The following is a 17,684-nucleotide window of genomic DNA, read 5'->3' on the forward strand; positions in this document are numbered from 1 at the left end:
ATCTAGGCAGTAGAATTTGAGAGACTGCAACCAAGAACTGTCTAAATCCAGGAAGATCCACCAACAGAATCTGGATCCAGCTGCAGCAATATGACTAGATTTTCTTTTTTTAATTTCAAAGGAGTGCCTACATCTACACTTGTCCATTATTAACAGGAAGAATTAGCAAGGTTGGGCCCCATTAGCTAGATCTGGCAATCTTTTACCCAGATCTTGAAAAGACAAAGTTAAAATATCCAAAACTTGTCCTGGAAAAACTGAGCTGGAATGTTGCATAACGTGTCTGGGGTTTAAACCGAAGTAAAACGTACAAATCGAACTGCGGCCAGTGTGTCCCGCTGGAAGGAGGGACTGGTCCTCCAAGCAGCACGCTGTGCATGTCCTCGCAGCCCCGCACTCCGCTGCAACGAGGAAACGACCCGCCCCGGGGCAGGGAAAACGGGCGAAGAAGCGCTCGGGGCTCATCTATCCGCTAGGAGGGGGGAGGAGCGCAGAGCGAGAGGGCCGGAGGGAGGAGGAGTCTCCGTGGGCCCATCACAGCGCAGTCCCCGCCCCCGCCCAATAGCAGGGTCGCTGGGCGCTGATTGACGCGGCCGGGAGGCAGGCCCCGCCCCCGTGCGTGTTGCTCCGACTTGCTCAGAGTCGCAGCCCGATGGGGTGAATCGCAGGTTTCTGGCGGAGCGGGTGGGCGCTTTTCTCCTCCTCCCGCTCGCAGGCACCTCGGCGCGGCCCCTGCCGCGGCCCGTTCCGCCGGGGGTAGCTGGCTCCGGATGGCGTAGCCGGGCTGCAGCCCTGGAGCGCAGGGAAGGTTGTTGCCCGTTTCCTCTGCAGTTGCTCCGGGGGGTGTCCCGGGTTGACAGACCCGCTGAGAGGTAGGTCTGGGAAAGCCGCTGCCCCGGCCGGGCGGGGGGCCGGGCTGCCTCAGCCGCAGCCCGGGGGCAGCGCAGGGGGTCCCTTCGCGCGGGGGTGTGGGTGTGTGAGGAGCTTGCGGGCTGTTGGGGATGCGTGTTTGGCAGCCTCCCTGCTGCCTGGGTTCGCGGCGTTGGGCTGCTCGGCGCTTTTCCTGGCTCTGCAGCTGCCCGTGAGCAGCTGACCTCACGCCCCCGAGCAGGGCTTCGGGGGCGCCCCCGCCTCGAGCGGGGTGTTTGCTGGCCGCAGCCCTGCGGGGTGGCTGAGCGGGGTCCCTGCTGGGGGCTTGTCCGCGGTGAGCCCGGCGCACGCCCTGCGCTTGGAGCTGCGCGCCCTCGGGGTGCCCCGCTCGGCATCATCCTAAGGGAAGAGGAAGTAGCGCGCGTGTAGTCCCGGGGAGGCTCACCGCAAGTGCGTTCACCCTCTCTCCCGTGGGCCCGTCTCCGCTGGGTTTGGGTGTCTCTGCACTTCAGCTGCGGTGTGGCGGAACATTGGTGGGAGCTGAGTCACAGGGGCCACAGTCTCCCCCGTTACACCCCTGTCACGCTCGCTGTTCCCGAAGAAGAACTTGACTTCGTTGGAGTGTCTGGGAGTAATTAACGGCAGAATTTTCTGCTCTGACATTTAAGTTGGCCCTCTGACATTTTCTGTGTAGGCTGTGGACTCAGGAAAAGCCTGACTGTAGTTGGAGCATATTGTCTTCTGTCACATTCTTTGCTGTTGTGCAAACATTGCTATTGTTATTGGCGTGATTTGTTGGCCATGACTGTTAGAATCTTGGTAGGTTTAGATTTTAATAAACAAAAACATTATTTTAAACAGTAGGGACTGCTTATCACTTACACTGGTGCATCCTATTGGTTTTTAATTGGGTGGCGCCACTATAACAGAGCAAATTAGGGGCCTTATATTTAGCACAAACTTGGGTCTTATAGTTTGGTAGCAAAGATTTTTTTTATTATTTTTAATATTTTCTGGGATTTGTTTACAGTTCTGTGCGTAACTTAGTGACTTTGGGAATGTATTTAACTTGTTTGTGTATTTCTTTTCCCATATATAAAAAGAGGATAATCATGTCCACTGGTGTGATAAATATTTCAGTTCATTAATGTTTGTAAAGAATCCCCTGTAGATGGAGGAATGTTGGTAGTGTAAAGCACTGTATTTGAAAAAATACTGGAAGTATGAGGCAGGCAGTTTTCCTATTAAATGCTACAGGTGTTTTAATGCAAATTCTTTTGTTTTTCAGGCCCATATGTTAAAGAAAGCTACAGAAGTTTGTAGTCCATTAGTGACTGTATATAAAGACATCAAGTCAAATTCACTATTGATATAAACTGGAACTTCATCATGCCAGCAGTGAATTTGGCTTATGAACTTTCTAGTGTAGTATTGCAGTGTGTGATTTTACAATGTTTAGTGTATTGGAAGATAGAACAAATACCAGTGGTATGTCATTTTAGTAGAATTTCATTGATACAGTATAGAAAAAGATAGCTTTTTGGTTGTTGACACATGGGATTTACTGCTGCATATTTTGCAGTGAAAGTACTGCAATTCAGTAACTCCAGATTTGTAAGTATTTACTACTTCTGTGAATAACAATAATCGAAGTACTGCAATGTGTGCAATTAAAGGAGAGTTAAATGTAAGTAAAAAAAACATCGGACCTTTCACAACCTCAGCTTCATGTATAGTTGCAAAGTTATGTCACTCGAAATTGAGCGGCATTGAGGGAGGTTGTGATTGTTCTCAAAATAGCAAAAATCCTGACTAAGTTGTTAACTTATGCTTGAAACACCCCTATTTAAGGCACATATGTGTGTGCATTGCCTTTTTCCCTCTTTCTATCCTTGCGTTTACTTTCCATGGTAAACTCCAGGATATTGATCAAAATGACATAATTCTGAGTGACATTAATTCTATAAATCATTATTATTAATTCATTTTAACTTTTCTATGCATAATTTTATTCTCCAATAGGTGTCAATCAATATAATTTAGTTTTACTAGGAAATATTTTTATATGACTCCTGTTTCTTGCATGCAGATAGTCATTGTAATCTGTTTGATAAAATGAAAATAGTCTGATTTTCCCCCCCCCCTTCTACTTAGAAATAAATAGTCCTGTCCACCTCTGTTTGAACATATATTATTTACCTTTGTGGCTGGGGCTGAGGCTTGGATGTCAGGGCAAGCTGGCTGAAACTCAAACTAGATAAGATCTTGAAAATGCTAATTGACTGTGTAAATAGCAGAAGAAAGGCTGGAGATGACAATTGGCTCCCTTCATGGAGGAAGTGTGCCCACTTTTTGTTACTAATGTCCAAAGCCTCAGGGTCTGATTAGTCTAAAGATGAGTTGGAAGGCTCGGATAGCAGCAATGCCCAGGATTGCTTTTATGAAACACACACATCTTAAAAGTTGAACTACCCAGTAACTAAAACTAATGCAAAGTATATATTCTCATTTCTTTAGTAGCCCTTATTGCAAAAAGTATCTTACCTACTGAATTCCAGGTACTGATTGGTTTTAACTAGAGCTGTATAAAGATGTTCTCAGCAAGAACTTTCATGAAAGTTTTCATGGAAAAATGGATTCTTTAGAACAACTTTCATTTAACCTCTAAAGTGGTAGATGGTTTGTATCCTGGCTACTGGAGAGATTGACCCTCTCTCTGGAAGATACTGCTGCAGTTGAAATCAGCTGAGGTGTATGAACTATAAACTCCTTGGTTTAATCAGGAGAGGTTTGGAGGTATACTGTTTGTTTCAATGAAGGTCCTCAGTGCAGAGGTCTGGACTTGATGACCTCTTGAGGTCCCTTCTAGCACTACACTTACATGACTTCAGTTCTGGAACTTGCTTCCCTCAGTTGTTTGCTCAAACCCAAATTTGAGGTCTTTGAGGTCGCACTTTAGAGTTTCTTTTATCTCAGGCTTTTTTCTGTAAAAGTGGGGTTTAATGGGTGATGGGAGAGTTCTAGTTGGGAGGGGGTTCATGTTGGGCACTTGTGCTAATACACATTTGATTATTTAGCTTTTGGACATGTATCCAGAACTTCAGATAGTCAGTCAGATTATGTGAATAAAAATGTATTTTAAATGATCATGCCTCTTTCTTTTAACAAACACAACTTCAGCATAATAAGAACGTAAGGACTTCCATAGTGGGTTAGACCATGGTCCATCTTTCCTAGTATCCTGTCTCTGACAGTGGCCTGTACCAGAGCTCCAGGGGAGTGTACAGAACAGGGAAATTTGGAGTAATCCACTTCTGGTAGTCAGAAGTGGAGGGTCATCCTGAGCATGGGGTTGTGACCTTGATCATCTTGGCTAGTAGCCGTTGATGGACCTATCCTTCATTAACTTATCCTGTTCTTTTTTGAATCCAATTATACTTTTGGCCATCATAACATTCCCATGGTTATAATTGCTACAAGGCAGTTCTGCATTGTAATTTTTCAACACTAGCTCGTGTTTGTATTGAACTTGCTGCTTATTAATTTCATCAGGTGACCCCTAGCTTTGGTATAATGTGAAAGGGTAAATAATACATCCTTATTCACTTTTTCCACACCACTCATTTTATAGACTTATATCGTATTCCCTGCACCCCTGACCTCCCTTAATCATCTATTTTCTAAACTAAATAGGCCTCATCTTATTTTTCCCTTTTCCATTTCCTTGTCATGCCAAAACATCCTTTAAACATCAGTATTATCAAGTGATACCCAGAGGAATAGTGTTTGTAAGTTAAGTGGAAAACCAGCAGGGGGAACACCAAACACTATTCATGTAGGCTCTTCTAACTAATTGCAGCTAGTTAAATTTGGGGGTTGTACGTCTAATAGTATTTCTTCAAAGGTGAACTGTAGTCCACAAGATAAAATTGCAGGGCTTTGATGCTAAGGCACTTTAACTTGTTGTGCTTTTCTATCACTGTGCTTTAAATTCAGCCTTGGCATTGCTGGCATGTCGACCACTGATTTGAATGAGAGTTATGCCTGCATAAATTGTGCCAGAGTTGAATTTAGTCCACGTTTTAGGGTTTACCTAAGATGCACAAGTGAAATTGCTCTTTAAAAATGTTTGAAAGTTAGTATTCAGGCATTTAAAGTTGAGGGATATTTTATGATAAATTGTTAAATGCATTTAACCTGGGCAATGGTATAACATACTTCTACAATGTTGGAGCTAAAGTTGTCAGGATTTCTACTGTATATCACCAGGGAACTTAAGCTCCCTCAAAACCATTCCTACTGTTTAAAATTGCCATAAGATTTTTGCTACAGAAGGGAATATTTTTAGATATGGAAGTTCACCCTTTCATATTTAAGGGAATTGTTAATGTCCTTGACCCATGGTTTGCTTATTTTATCAAAGGTCAAACAAATGATTTTCCATTTTGGTCTGTACTGATCTGCTTGCTGGTTTCTTCTGTGCTATGAGGTACTTACTAAAAAAAGCATTATTTTTGATGGTCATGTGTATGCTACACTCAGCCATTACTGTTTCAGTAGGGTGTGTGAAACTTGGTGCAGCCAACTGGCAAAGACTTGGAGAAAACTCAAATTAACTAGAGCTTTTAAAAATATTTTTCTAGTACTTTATAATGTTTTCTTTGATAATTTGGTTGCCAAATATATACTTATCTTAAATGAATTATGTAGGTGCATACATTTTATCCAGAGTATAATTTTTTTTTTTGTGGGCTGCAGATTAGAAATAGCTTTCCAGTGCATTTTTGATATTGACCTTTAATTCTAAAGGATGTATGTATACAATAAATATGGGATTATTTCTTCCATAGCTCTAATATGTATTGGACTTTAATAAATGTGCAGTAGCATTTAACAACTTCTTTAGTAGTATATTTATAGCTAAGCATAACTTAATCCACTAAGTAGTAGTAAAGTGGAAATTGCTTTTGTTCTATAACTGTGGAAAGCCATCACACAGAACTGGCGATCATCCAGTAGTGCAGTATTGTGACAGCAGCAATTAGCTTTGTTCATAGCCAAATTGAAACAAATGAACACAACTCTGGAAGTCCCTTGGGGGATGAACATTGGAGTAGTTTCTTGGTCTCTTTTCGTCCCAGAATTTCTTGTTTGCTTATTTGACAAAAGAGAGAATTTCTTAAATCATCATTTGTCATTGTAAGCAAGGTCCTTAGCTTTTGCTGAATGCAAAGTCTCCGATTTGTAAAGTTCAGCAGAGCAGACTCTTATAGTCCTGAGAGAGAAACTTTTTTTTAATTGATAAGTTGTATGCTAGTTTAGGACAGCATTTATAAAGAAATAAGTGTTTGTTTTTTGTGGGGAAACTGAGATATATCAGTATTGTTTCACATGTGCATGGTGTGACTGGTACTTATAAATGGATCATTTTTAATTATTTATTTTGCCATTGCCAAAATTCATTCACTGCAATAAAAGTATTTCTTAATAGTAAGTGTCTAACTTAAGTAATACAGGTGACCCAAGTTAGTTTTTGTGTTATTGTAACAGTATGTCACAAGATGAAGAGAAAATTCAACTGCGGGGGGACAACTCCCATTTTAAAAGGGTGCCTCTGTGACCTTGAAAAGACTGGTTTAGATTCCAGGAGAATGGCTTATCTAAAGGTCATGAGCTGAAGCTGGTTAAATTTAGGACTAACATACATTGTTTTTCTGTAGGCAAAGAGAGTGGGATCTGCAGACTGTGAAGTAATTTTTATGATGAGGAAAAGATGATGGAAATTCATTTAAAGCTTATGCTATATCTTCCTCTGCATACATATGCATTTCCCAATGAAATCAGTGACGTCTTTGTGTACATCAGGGCAATAAAAACTTCTTTAATGTCCAACATTCTTAACACATACTATGTATTTGCTTGTATTCTTCTTGTCAAGAGCCAGGTAGGTAGATTAGGAGACTAAGGGTTTATTTACATGTGAAAGATGTTGCAGATTGACCTGAGTTACTTTGTGATAAAATGCCTTACATCCACCTGCCAGAGTTCTTGTTGCAAATCACAAGGTAAAACACCAGATGATAAGAAACCCACTTTGGAAGCAGGTTTACTATTTGAGGTTTAATAAACTGTGAGATGAGTTTACCAGCAACAAAGAGGTCTGGCTGCATCCCCATCCTGAAACAACTGTTTTGCATCTGGAAATCCTCTCCCTGGTATCCTACACTGCTTTGCTGGCTACCTGGATTGGCCTATCTGTTTTACCTGTGTGCTCTCTGTTCTCCTGGGTTATCATGACCAGATACTATTTCTCTGTTAAAATGTTGGCCACAGCCAGAAGAGGCACTTTGTGACTACAGCTTATGGCAGATTCACACATATCAAGTAAAACACTGATTATCCAGCAGCCATGCACTGTGCTTCTCGTGGTCCTGTCGTAAGAATATTAGGGACATAATAAGGTTTTTGGAAGAGCTTGTGTGATCTGCAGCTACTATGATTAGCTGGACCATATTTTTGACAGAGATGCCACCACTGAACCACAGCATATTATGGACTCCATTGAGGATATCCTGGCAGATGCAGATCCAGAGGGATTTCTCCTAAAATCCAGGATCTCATCGACCCACTGAATCCCGAGCCAGAGATCCAGAAGTCCTCCGCTCAAAATCACAAGCAGAGGACCAGTCTGAATCTTAGGTGGAAACCCAATTTGGGGAGGAAACCTCTTCCAGTGAATGTGATGTGCTATATTACAATACAACTGTACCGGCTGATTTAAACAACTTACCGTATATACTCATTCATAAGCTGAATATCTTTGGTAAAAAAGTGATGCGTCAAACAGCGGGGTCAGCTTATAAACAGTTCTACACCAAAATTTTATGATTTAAAACTCTATGGAATCATTGAATTGGATATCTAATACATGGTCATTTTGTTTACCTGGAGCATCTGCAGGCATAGAGCTCCTCAGCTCCCTGTGGCCACAGTTCACCATTCCCAGCCAACGGGGGCTGTGGGAAGTAGCATGCCACTTCCTGCAGCTCCCATTTGCTGGGAATGGCTGCCTGCAGATGCTCCAAGTAAACAAAACGTCCCGACCTGCCAGTGTTTTACCCTGATGGGCTCGGAGCCAAAGTTTTCCAACCCCTGAAATATAGGGTCAGCTTATGAAAGGGTCATACAGTTTTTGCTATTTTTACCTATCTATTTTGGGGGGTCGGCTTATAAATGAACGGACTAATAAATGAGTATATGTGGGAGATACTGTCAGGATGCCACCATGTTGGGCTATCCTCCCTCCACTTCCTCTGGTTTTAATCTCCAACATCCCTGATGTTCAAAATGAGGGCTGTGCCAGAGAGTTTAAAAACTCTGTACTGTTTATTTCTCTGAAATATGCAAACATAGCCACCACTCAGTCTTACCAGGTCCCACCCCCACAGCATTTACCATGGTGCTTATTGCTCCATCTCTCTCCTGTCAACAGCCCTCTCCTTCCTTCTGTTCAAGAGCGCACCATCATGTGGGTAAAAATGAGAGTGAAAGGAAGGCACACTTCTTGTAGCAGCAGACACAGGAAAGAAAAAGCACTACAAACACTTTTCTGACTCTCTGTTTTATTAATGCCTTCCTTCAACTTTGAGCAAACTTGAGTTCTTTTGAGGTAAATCATCCAACTCATGTTACACAGACATTTCAAAAAGGAAAGGGAATTGTTTTTATTTTTTGCTTCATTTTATGCTGATCCTCGGGTGTCTGAGAGAGAGAACGATAGTGCTCTGTTTTGGCATGCTGACTGCACAGCAGTGCAGCTTTCTCAGCATTGCTCGTATACCTTGAGGTTCCTTTCCACTTCTGCACAAGCTCTCAGAGCACCACCCCGGCAAGTAATAGTATGGCATGTTGTCCTGGTTTGCACATTGCCTTTTTTTTTTTTTTTTTTTTTTTTTAACAAAATCATTTTCTGCTGTTTGGGAACATGCCACAGGGTAACATCCTTCAAAATAAAGACAGGCTACCAAGGTGTGCATGCAGTTACTAGCCTGCATCTGCTACTCTCTCTCCCCTGCCTCAAACTCAATCCCCAGCCTGCCAGCATCCTGCAGAGGTACATGTGCAATTAATGGCCTCTCCCTGCTGGCCTGTCTTCCTCTCTGCCCTGCCACTGGCAGTCTGCAAAGGTGCACATGCAATTAGTAACTTCCCTCCAGGTGACCTAACCCATCCTCCAACCACCTCTCATCACCACAGGCCCAGCAGTCCTACACAAACAGGGAAGAATGTCTGAAAACATCTTACCATCTCCAAGCTCACTGAAGACTGGGGAGAGTCTTTAGGAAAGGGATTCCAAAATTGGGGAAAAAGCAGCATTTTATCACTGTTGGCATAGAGAGTACAGTTTGGACAATAACTAATTTTCCCCCTCTTTCCCTCCATAGCACGTAATACATTGGCATGACCATGGACAGGGGTACTATCAGTGAGTGAATACCTGACCAATCTACATATGAAGAGAAAGAGGGCAAGGGTTGACATGGTTTACCAACCTCAGTGTGTGGACAGAGGAGTGGAGGGAAGGTTTCCTTAAGCACGGTAGAGGAGAAAAAGGACAGGGCACGGGCTAGTAGTTCGCAGGCACAGTTGCTGAGGATCATGGAGAGGCAGACAACTCTAATGGAGAGCATAGTGTCATTATACTGAAGGACACCACCCCAACCTACTCGTATTTTGCAGCCCTCTCCCTCAGAACTCTGTATGCCAGGATACACCCTTCACTTTAACTTCAAGGAAAAGGCCCTCTCCTCAAAATTCCATGTCACCAGATAACAAGGAGAACAGTGCATACTTGGAGAACCCCCTTCACTCTCTCAATCACAGGACTCAGGCCCTTCTACCTCTTTCCACATCCCAAGATGCATAGAACATTTCTGACCCACACTCCAAAACCTACACAAATCTGTAACCACAAAAACACTAATTTGAATGCATGCTGAACTTTTTTTTAATCTTTTGCACTGGGTTTAACTTTGTACTCTTGTGTATGTCCAATAACATTTTTTATTAAATAATGTTCAACTTGGTGTGGTTATTTAATTATTGAAAATGGCATGACATTTTTTGAAAATTTCACTGGAGCCTTGCCCAATAAGTAAAATATCCACCTGTGCTATAATAGACACCCCTGAAGGATGATAACCTCCTCACATGAAGCTTGTTAAAATCCTTTTGCAGAGGTTTTAAGCTTTGTAGAGTGGTATGATAAAAATCACGATAAAAGCCATACAAAAGTGCATACGTTTACAAGTTTGCCTAAGCCTCAAAAACATAATGCATCCCTGACACTGTCCCTGATCAATTGTGGCATTTCATAGAGGCCGCCTCTCTGGTTGTTCAAAATGCTCAGCAAGTCTTCCCACCTTGTCCTCCCATCTTCTGGAAAGACACTCTCATTCCTCGAACATATGTTCTGCAAACACAGCCAGCAGCTATCACACGAGGCAGGTACCACTCATCAGCCACTAGCCTCAACATCAGGCACCTTCATCTACCTTACCATCTTCCAAATGCACACTCCACTGCCATTCTGCAGCTGCATAGGGTATATTTACATGAGTCCTTTCAGTTATTCAAGTGTCCAGTTTCATAAGCAAGAGAAGCAGAGGGTAAATTCAGTCTCCCAGTGTGACTGGAGGAATGTCAACATCATGTGTCCACAGAGACAATAGGAGCAGAAGCTCCATTTCTCATTGCAGACAACAGACTAGAATTTCTAAAGATCATGGTATCATGAACCTTTTCAGCCCAGCCCACATATTATTGGTGAACCTTCCACAGTGATCAACCAGACCAGGAGCACCGTGGAGAAACAGCTCTTTCTGTTGATGGAGTCTGAGGCCTGCTTGGGTCTGTGGGGTAAAGAATGGGCATGAGTCCTTTTAATGGTCCTAGTACAATTTGGTAACTCCAGCTGTGCAAGTCCATCAGTAGCTTTGTATGCATTGCCTAGCCATGTTATCTGGGGGAACAGTACTTCTTTGGTAGCAGGCCACAGCTACATTACAACTGCCCTAATGGCTGATCTACCAGCACCAAACTGGTTAGATACTTACAGGTAGAAATTAGGAGATGATGAGCTTCCAGATAACAATGGTCGTGTGCTTCTCTACACTGAGGGGAACTCTCCTGTAGTTGTTCCACAGTTGCAGCTCCAGAGTGAGCTCTGCATAGGTTTCTAAGAAGGTGGCCTTTGACATCCTGAAGTTCAGCAACCATTACTGGTCATGCCAGGCTGTATCACTATCCTGTCCCACCAGTCAATGCTTGTTGGCTGAGTCCTTTAGCAGTGGTTTGCATGGTGGATTGAGAAAAATCCCAGAATGCACAGAGCCTGTTGGCAGATCATTGCGCTATGGGCTGTCTGCCTAGAATGCTGAGCACTTATTTTGAAACAATTCAGGGTCATGTAGGTGTACTGATCCCAAAGGAAGATAGTTTAACAGGGAATAACATGCATTGTGGATGTACTGCTCAAAAAACAGCTTATCTGTGTTAAGTGATTCAGAACAACAAAACCCACAACTTTCAAATGTAGACACGCTCTGAATGTTTTAATCTTCCTTAAATTTACAGAAGCGTTGGGGTTATACTAGGGATACATTTGGTCCAATGTACTTGAGAACCATGGTAGTATCGTATTAATAGTCTTAAAATACTTTTTGTATTTTAGTTATGACAGGTTAGGCAAATTTTGTTACGATTTACAAAATTGCTCTTCTGAGTTCTTGAGAAGGCTTCTCTTTGGTATGACTGCTACAGTTCACATGAAAAGGCCAAATCATCTCCCCCACATGCAGCTAGTACTGTGTGCTAAGAAAGTCTCCAGAGGTCAATAGGGATCAGTTCCTCTTAAGGGCCCTGAGCAGTGGTGGAGCCACAGTTGCTATAACTTGTTCTTTTCCTCTACTACCTTCTTGAATAGGGAGCTATACCCAGCATATCCCAATAGTTATAGATCCAGTGGCCTTGGTTCACCCAGCCAAAAGTTCACTAGGGTGCAAAGATCCCCTGCTGAGCCAGTCTTCATGGGTTATAAGGTTTGCATACAATTTGTGTAGGCTCATAGACTTCTTGCAGTCTTCCCATCCCACTCCTTTTGATCCTTGCACTCATAACTAATTACATGCTGTTTGGGGCTTTTTGCATCCCATATGGAGAAATGAGTTTTTTAAAATGTTTATTAGGCAATTGAAAGTCGTCCCTTTTCCTAAAAAAAATCCCAAGTTTTTCACAAGTTATTGTCAGTCGAATTGAGTGGCATGTGCAGGTAATGCACAGAAATTTGCCAAATCCTCTTGCACACTGCTTTGAAACATGCCTTTATTTTCCTATGTTCATTTTTTAAGAACAGATATCTTACTTCAACTTAACTGTGCTTTTCTGCATAATAAATAGACCACAGTGATTATCGGGCAGACGATTTGTGGGAGGATAGATGACGCCTACTCAAAGGGAAGCACCTTTTGACTCATTGGTAAAACAATGTTGCACTATAAGGTCTTCCCCACATATGTGGGAGAAGTTTCCTAACTCATAAATGTGCTTCTGAAGATTTAGAGATGAATTATTGACTGATGATTATCTTAATGGGATTTTTGCTTAGCAGCTTTAGAAAATAAACTGTTATGCTTTCTTTCTAAAGTATGTATTTTAGTGAGTAAAATTCAGTAAACGTTGCTCCAGAGTGAAACTTTTATCTCTTATTGATCTTATAAACATTTTAATGCATCTTTTTGCCACTTTTATATAACTGTTTCCTAATATTGTAATCCATTTATCTTTACTTTTAATTTCCTGTTGCACATGACCATGGGGAAGTTTGTTTGTAAAAAAGTTTGCTCACTTTTTCCCTGCCTCGGTATTCTTTGTGTGCAAACTTGCAAACAATCATTATTTTACTTCCTTAAGGGAACATGGCTTCTACGCCAGATTTAAATCCACCAAAGATTAATGCAGTTTATTTTCTGATAGGGAGTTCTCCCATTAGGACTTGTTTTACATAATCTTTTGCTATGTATGGAAAAAATTGCATCAAGGATTTGTAAGAGAGTGCCTTCGATGAGATCTTACCTAGACAGGACCTGGGTGGAGGTAAGGTTCCATCCTGCTGTGACTCTGTTGCTATGACTGGCCGTAAGAAGATGATGCCTTATCCAGGGTTACAGCAAAGGTTCTCGATATGTATGTTTGAGCGATTATCATTTTGGCTTAGGTGTGCAATTAGGGACCGAGCCAAATAAAACCAAGATTAATGGTGTTTGTGTGAGGTAGTTGGCAAGCATTGTATTTGTAGAGAGTAAAGTACTCTAATGCCAGGAAACTTATTCGGTTTCCAATTAGAAATCATAAAAATAAGGTGATTAGGCTAAAGAAACGTAACTTTTGAAGGGGAAAGGTTGCATAGACCTATTCCTTAGAGCCTGCTAACCTTTTTGATGGTTTCTAGGTCTGTCCTGCAGATCTCTGTGCTGTAGTTACTGTTTTGTTTTTTGTTTTTATTAAGCATTTTTGAAAATTTTACCCTAAGTTTGGAGCCTAATTCCCATTTTCAAAAATGGCTTCGGCTCCTATTTACTTGCAATGGAATTTGGCCTCCTAGGCTCTCACTGACTTTTAATGAGACTTAAGTTATTTTTGAAAATGGGACTTAGGCCCTTAAGTCACTTTGATATGTTTGAAAATGTTGCCCTCACTCTAATACAGGGGTCAGCAACCTTTCAGAAGTGATGCGCCGAGTCTTCATTTATTCACTCTGATTTAAGGTTTTGCGTGCTGGTAATACATTTTAATGTTTTTAGAAGGTCTCTTTCTATAAGTCTATAATATACAGGTAAACTATTGTTGTATGTAAAGTAAATAAGGTTTTTAAAATGTTTTAAGAAGCTTCATTTAAAATTAAATTAAAATGCAGAGCCCCCCGGACAGGTGGCCAGGATCCGGACAGCGTGACTGCCACTGAAAATCAGCTTGTGTGCCGCCTTTGGCACATTATCATCTAATATGTCATCAGACTTTTTTGCTTCTTCTTCCACCCACTGCTGTTACTTGAACTGTCAACAAGAAAACAGCTATACAACTTTGCTAATGCTATTACACGTTAAGGGCAGAGGTATTTTTTTTAATGATTGTTCATAGTCTTTTTCTGTTGCATTTATCACATAACATCTGAGCATCTCACAGTCTTGAAAAGAACTACTCTCACCGCAACCCTGTGAGATAAGTTAATATGATCTGTCTAGATCAGTGGTTCCCAAACTTGTTCTGCCGCTTGTTTAGGGAAAGCCCCTGATGGGCCAGACTGGTTTGTTTACCTGCCACATCTGCAGGTTCGGCCAGTCACGGCTCCCACTGGCCGCGGTTCACTGCTCCAGGCCAATGGGAGTTGCTGGAAGCTGCGCGGGCTGAGGGACGTACTGGCTGCTGCTTCCAGCAGCTTCCATTGGCCTGGAGCAGCGAACCATGGCCAGTGGGAGCCACGATCGTCCAAACCTGCGGATGTGGCAGGCTAACAAACCATCCCGTCCCGTCAGGGGCTTTCCCTAAACAAGCAGCGGAACAAGTTTGGGAACCACTGGTCTAGATACTTATATGGCCTTATCACTCTAATGTCAGAATACCTATAATTATCCCCATTTGCAGATGGGAGAATTGAGTAACCCAGTTTTCCACACAAAATCTGTGGCAGAGTTGTGATTAGATCAGTTGAGTCACAGTCTAGTACATTAGGCACAGACCATCACAAGATCAGTCTTGATCTCCTTTAGAGCTGCTGTGATCCATGGTGTCACTGAAGGCTCCATCTCAGAGGAGAAAAGCTCTGATTTAGTACTTACAACTCAGGTTATGTATGAGGTGCCTGCCACTAGTCCCTTTTTTTTTTAATTTGTCTTTTTGTCAAATTCTATAGTCAGTGCCATACACTCTCCCTTCTCCTGATGCACTCCCATGATCCCCAGGAATTGCTACCTTATTGTAAAGAGAATTCTGCATGCTCTGGCCTACTTCTCTTTGAGGAGACACTCATGTACTCCTGCTGAGAGGACTTTCTCATCTGTACTTCCACCTGAAGAGAGCCCCCTATGCCTGAATATGAGGAGTTACCTCCATGTCCCCCCGATTCTCTTAGAGAGACATCTCAAGTGCTTGTTTCATGTGCATTATCCCTTAGTTCCCATAGCAAAGAAACCCTGCCCTTACCCTAGAAAGAGCTGCCCCCCCAGTTTGCTCTCTAGGAAAAATCTCTAACCTACAAGAAGATAGTTTCTCTTCTTCTAGTCTATTCTTTTGCATTCAGGCCCTATCCTGCAGTGGTGGTTCAGTCAAAACTCCCACATTGTCTGGTTTAATGATTTTGCTTTTCTGATGTAAACTCACAACAATTAAAGTGAATTGACAGCAAATCCTGTGTAGGCTGAAAGGAAACTTGTGTACATTGAGAATGGCTGTCTTCGATCCTAGCCAGACCTTTGTGCCAAATGTGTGCAATATTCGTGCTGTGGTGCACGTGATTTGCTGCTGTCAGGGCCTTGCAAGCAAAAAAGATGAAATTGTCTAATTCTTTCAGGGACCGATTGTGCGTGTTTTGTAGCTTCCTGTAATTTGACAGAACATATTGTAAAACATTAGTGTACAAATAAACAAAATGTTAAAACAAAAGCAATCTGGAATAGAGGGGGCACAGTTTTTAAGTGGCATAAAGCCTCTTCCCTTGGCTCTGTTCCAGTTCCCATAGCCTTTTACTGTGACTCGTTGAAATGTCCCATTACAAGCACAGCAGCATATGAACTGCTAGGCATCAGAATAACTTTTTCCCTTTTTGATATGTCAGGATATTTAGTTTTATTACTCTCCTTATTCCCTGGAAATGAAACTGCTTTGGTGTTTATAAAGCAGAATCAGTCTCCTTAATAGTTTATAAATAAGTTACTGTTTAAGTTTTTTGCACAGTGGGATTTGCGTGCATACCTTGAATGTAGACGTGAAAACAATTGATGTGCATTTTGAATCCCACAATAATATTTGCAAATACAGTTAGTCTGCCTTCCAGCCTTTACATATGCAAATCATACAGTATTTAGAGAATAAGTGTCATCAAGTTTTAAAAAAAGACATATCCTGAAAAATGGATGTTGAATAGGATTGGGGTTATAATATTTCTCTTTCAATATACAAAGTGAAACATGGTTTTTGAATGCTTGTATAACTGAATCTAGCATCTAAATTGGGCTTGGGCATACCTGATTAAACAATTGGCTTTTTATTTGTGAAGTGGAATGCACATTTTATTGTATAAAGAACCAATGGGAGCATGGTTAAATAAGTAAAATGGTTGCCATGTTTAAAACAAACAAAAAGTGTAAAAGCTTTGACCTTGAAGGGCTTTGTTGGATATCCTAGAAACTTGGGTTTCCGTTGCTATGGCAAAACAACTCGGACAAATCCTGCTTGCCTCTCCTGAGTAGTTCCCATTGAAGTCAGTGATTAAGGTGAATAGGATTTGGCTCACATTGGTAACCAAAAGGTTTGAGCTGTTGCAATATGATGGGAGGAGAGTCTCTTGTGCGGTGGTATTTTACCTTTTGAAGTTAACAACCTCAGCTTGTGAGCAAGGAAGGGAGACAGCATGAAAGAGAGCCTGTTCTGGTAAGGGAAAGAGGAAGTGGAAGCTATTCTTCAGTCAGTGAAGGAAAAGGGTACATGGGGAAGATGATAGAGGGAATGGATTTAAAGCAAAGCCAGGACATACATATGGAGGGTAGGATATAATTAAAGAAACAGATTGTGACATTTGGGGAAAAAGCATTTGGAGGAACAGAAATAAAAGGTCAAATTAGAGCATTAAGGACCTGGTTGAACAATGAGTATGTCCAGCTCTCATGCAATGCAAGTCCAAAATAGGAAACGGACACACCCCAGAATTTTTCTGTGGCCTCATGTAGACATGTTTATCACTGTGCTGGGCCTTAGAGAAAAAGGAGTAGTAGGGAGAAGTAGCTTGAAGAATTAGAAGAAAGGAGAAAAGTTGCTAGTAGGAATATGATGCAGTAGTCATTTAGCTAAAATATAGAAGTAGACCAAGTAAAAGTGTGCTTGGGTATTCAGTATGCAGAGCTTGGCAGTCTCTGTCAGTGTGAACAGGAAACCGCCTATGAGAAAGACATGTTTAAGTAAGGACATTATCTGAAGCAGGATGCTTTCACTTCTGAAAACCTTGAGCAAGTTTTTGTATTAAAACTGACTTTCTCACACAGTCTTTATGCTGACGCAGAATATAGTTTTAGAGACTCTCCTGTGAGAAGCCTGGAAGTTCTGGGGAAATTTGATTTTTAGATACTTATAAAGAAACAAATATGAAGCAAATGTAAAAGTAGAGAAGTTAATGAGATATTGTAGTGAACTGTCTTGTATGTGTTTTTACCACTTTGTTCTAGCAGAATGGCATCAGCTTTTCTCTGCTGTCTGCCATAGACTGTGCTAGCAGATAACAAATTCTTCAAGAGGTAGTGAGAGTTGTACTTTTGGAGGGAGGAGGATCGGAGATCTATCCCTGCTGTTACCGTGTGATTCAGAACAGCCATAATGTTCAGCATAGTGACAACCATCTAGAACCTTAATGGTTATGTTTTTTTGTTTTGTTTTTTTACATTGTTTGCTGCTTGTATTGTTACATAGACTCAATTTTTCATATATCAAAATACACAAGTTTGCTGAATGTTTCTAACACGCAAATTAAAACTCAGCAGTTAATTCAG

The 17,684-nt window shown here is 41.6% G+C and overlaps 1 protein-coding gene across 9 annotated transcripts in view; it reads left to right on the forward strand.

Annotated features, from left to right (window-relative positions):
- The first annotated feature begins 655 nt into the window (after positions 1-655).
- TGFBR3 (transforming growth factor beta receptor 3) overlaps positions 656-17,684 on the forward strand; it is a 518,676-nt gene continuing 501,647 nt past the window's right edge. For 5 of the 9 annotated variants that reach the window (XM_050962132.1, XM_050962128.1, XM_050962134.1 and 2 more), the window contains exon 1: positions 658-872. The gene's annotated coding sequence lies outside the window, so the exon portion shown is untranslated. Of the gene's footprint in view, positions 873-17,684 lie in introns of all 9 variants that reach the window. The other 4 variants (XM_050962133.1, XM_050962135.1, XM_050962137.1 and 1 more) reach the window with 2 other exon arrangements.

This window comes from Gopherus flavomarginatus, chromosome 7, assembly GCF_025201925.1.
Source record: "Gopherus flavomarginatus isolate rGopFla2 chromosome 7, rGopFla2.mat.asm, whole genome shotgun sequence".
NCBI classification, from domain to species: domain Eukaryota; kingdom Metazoa; phylum Chordata; order Testudines; family Testudinidae; genus Gopherus; species Gopherus flavomarginatus.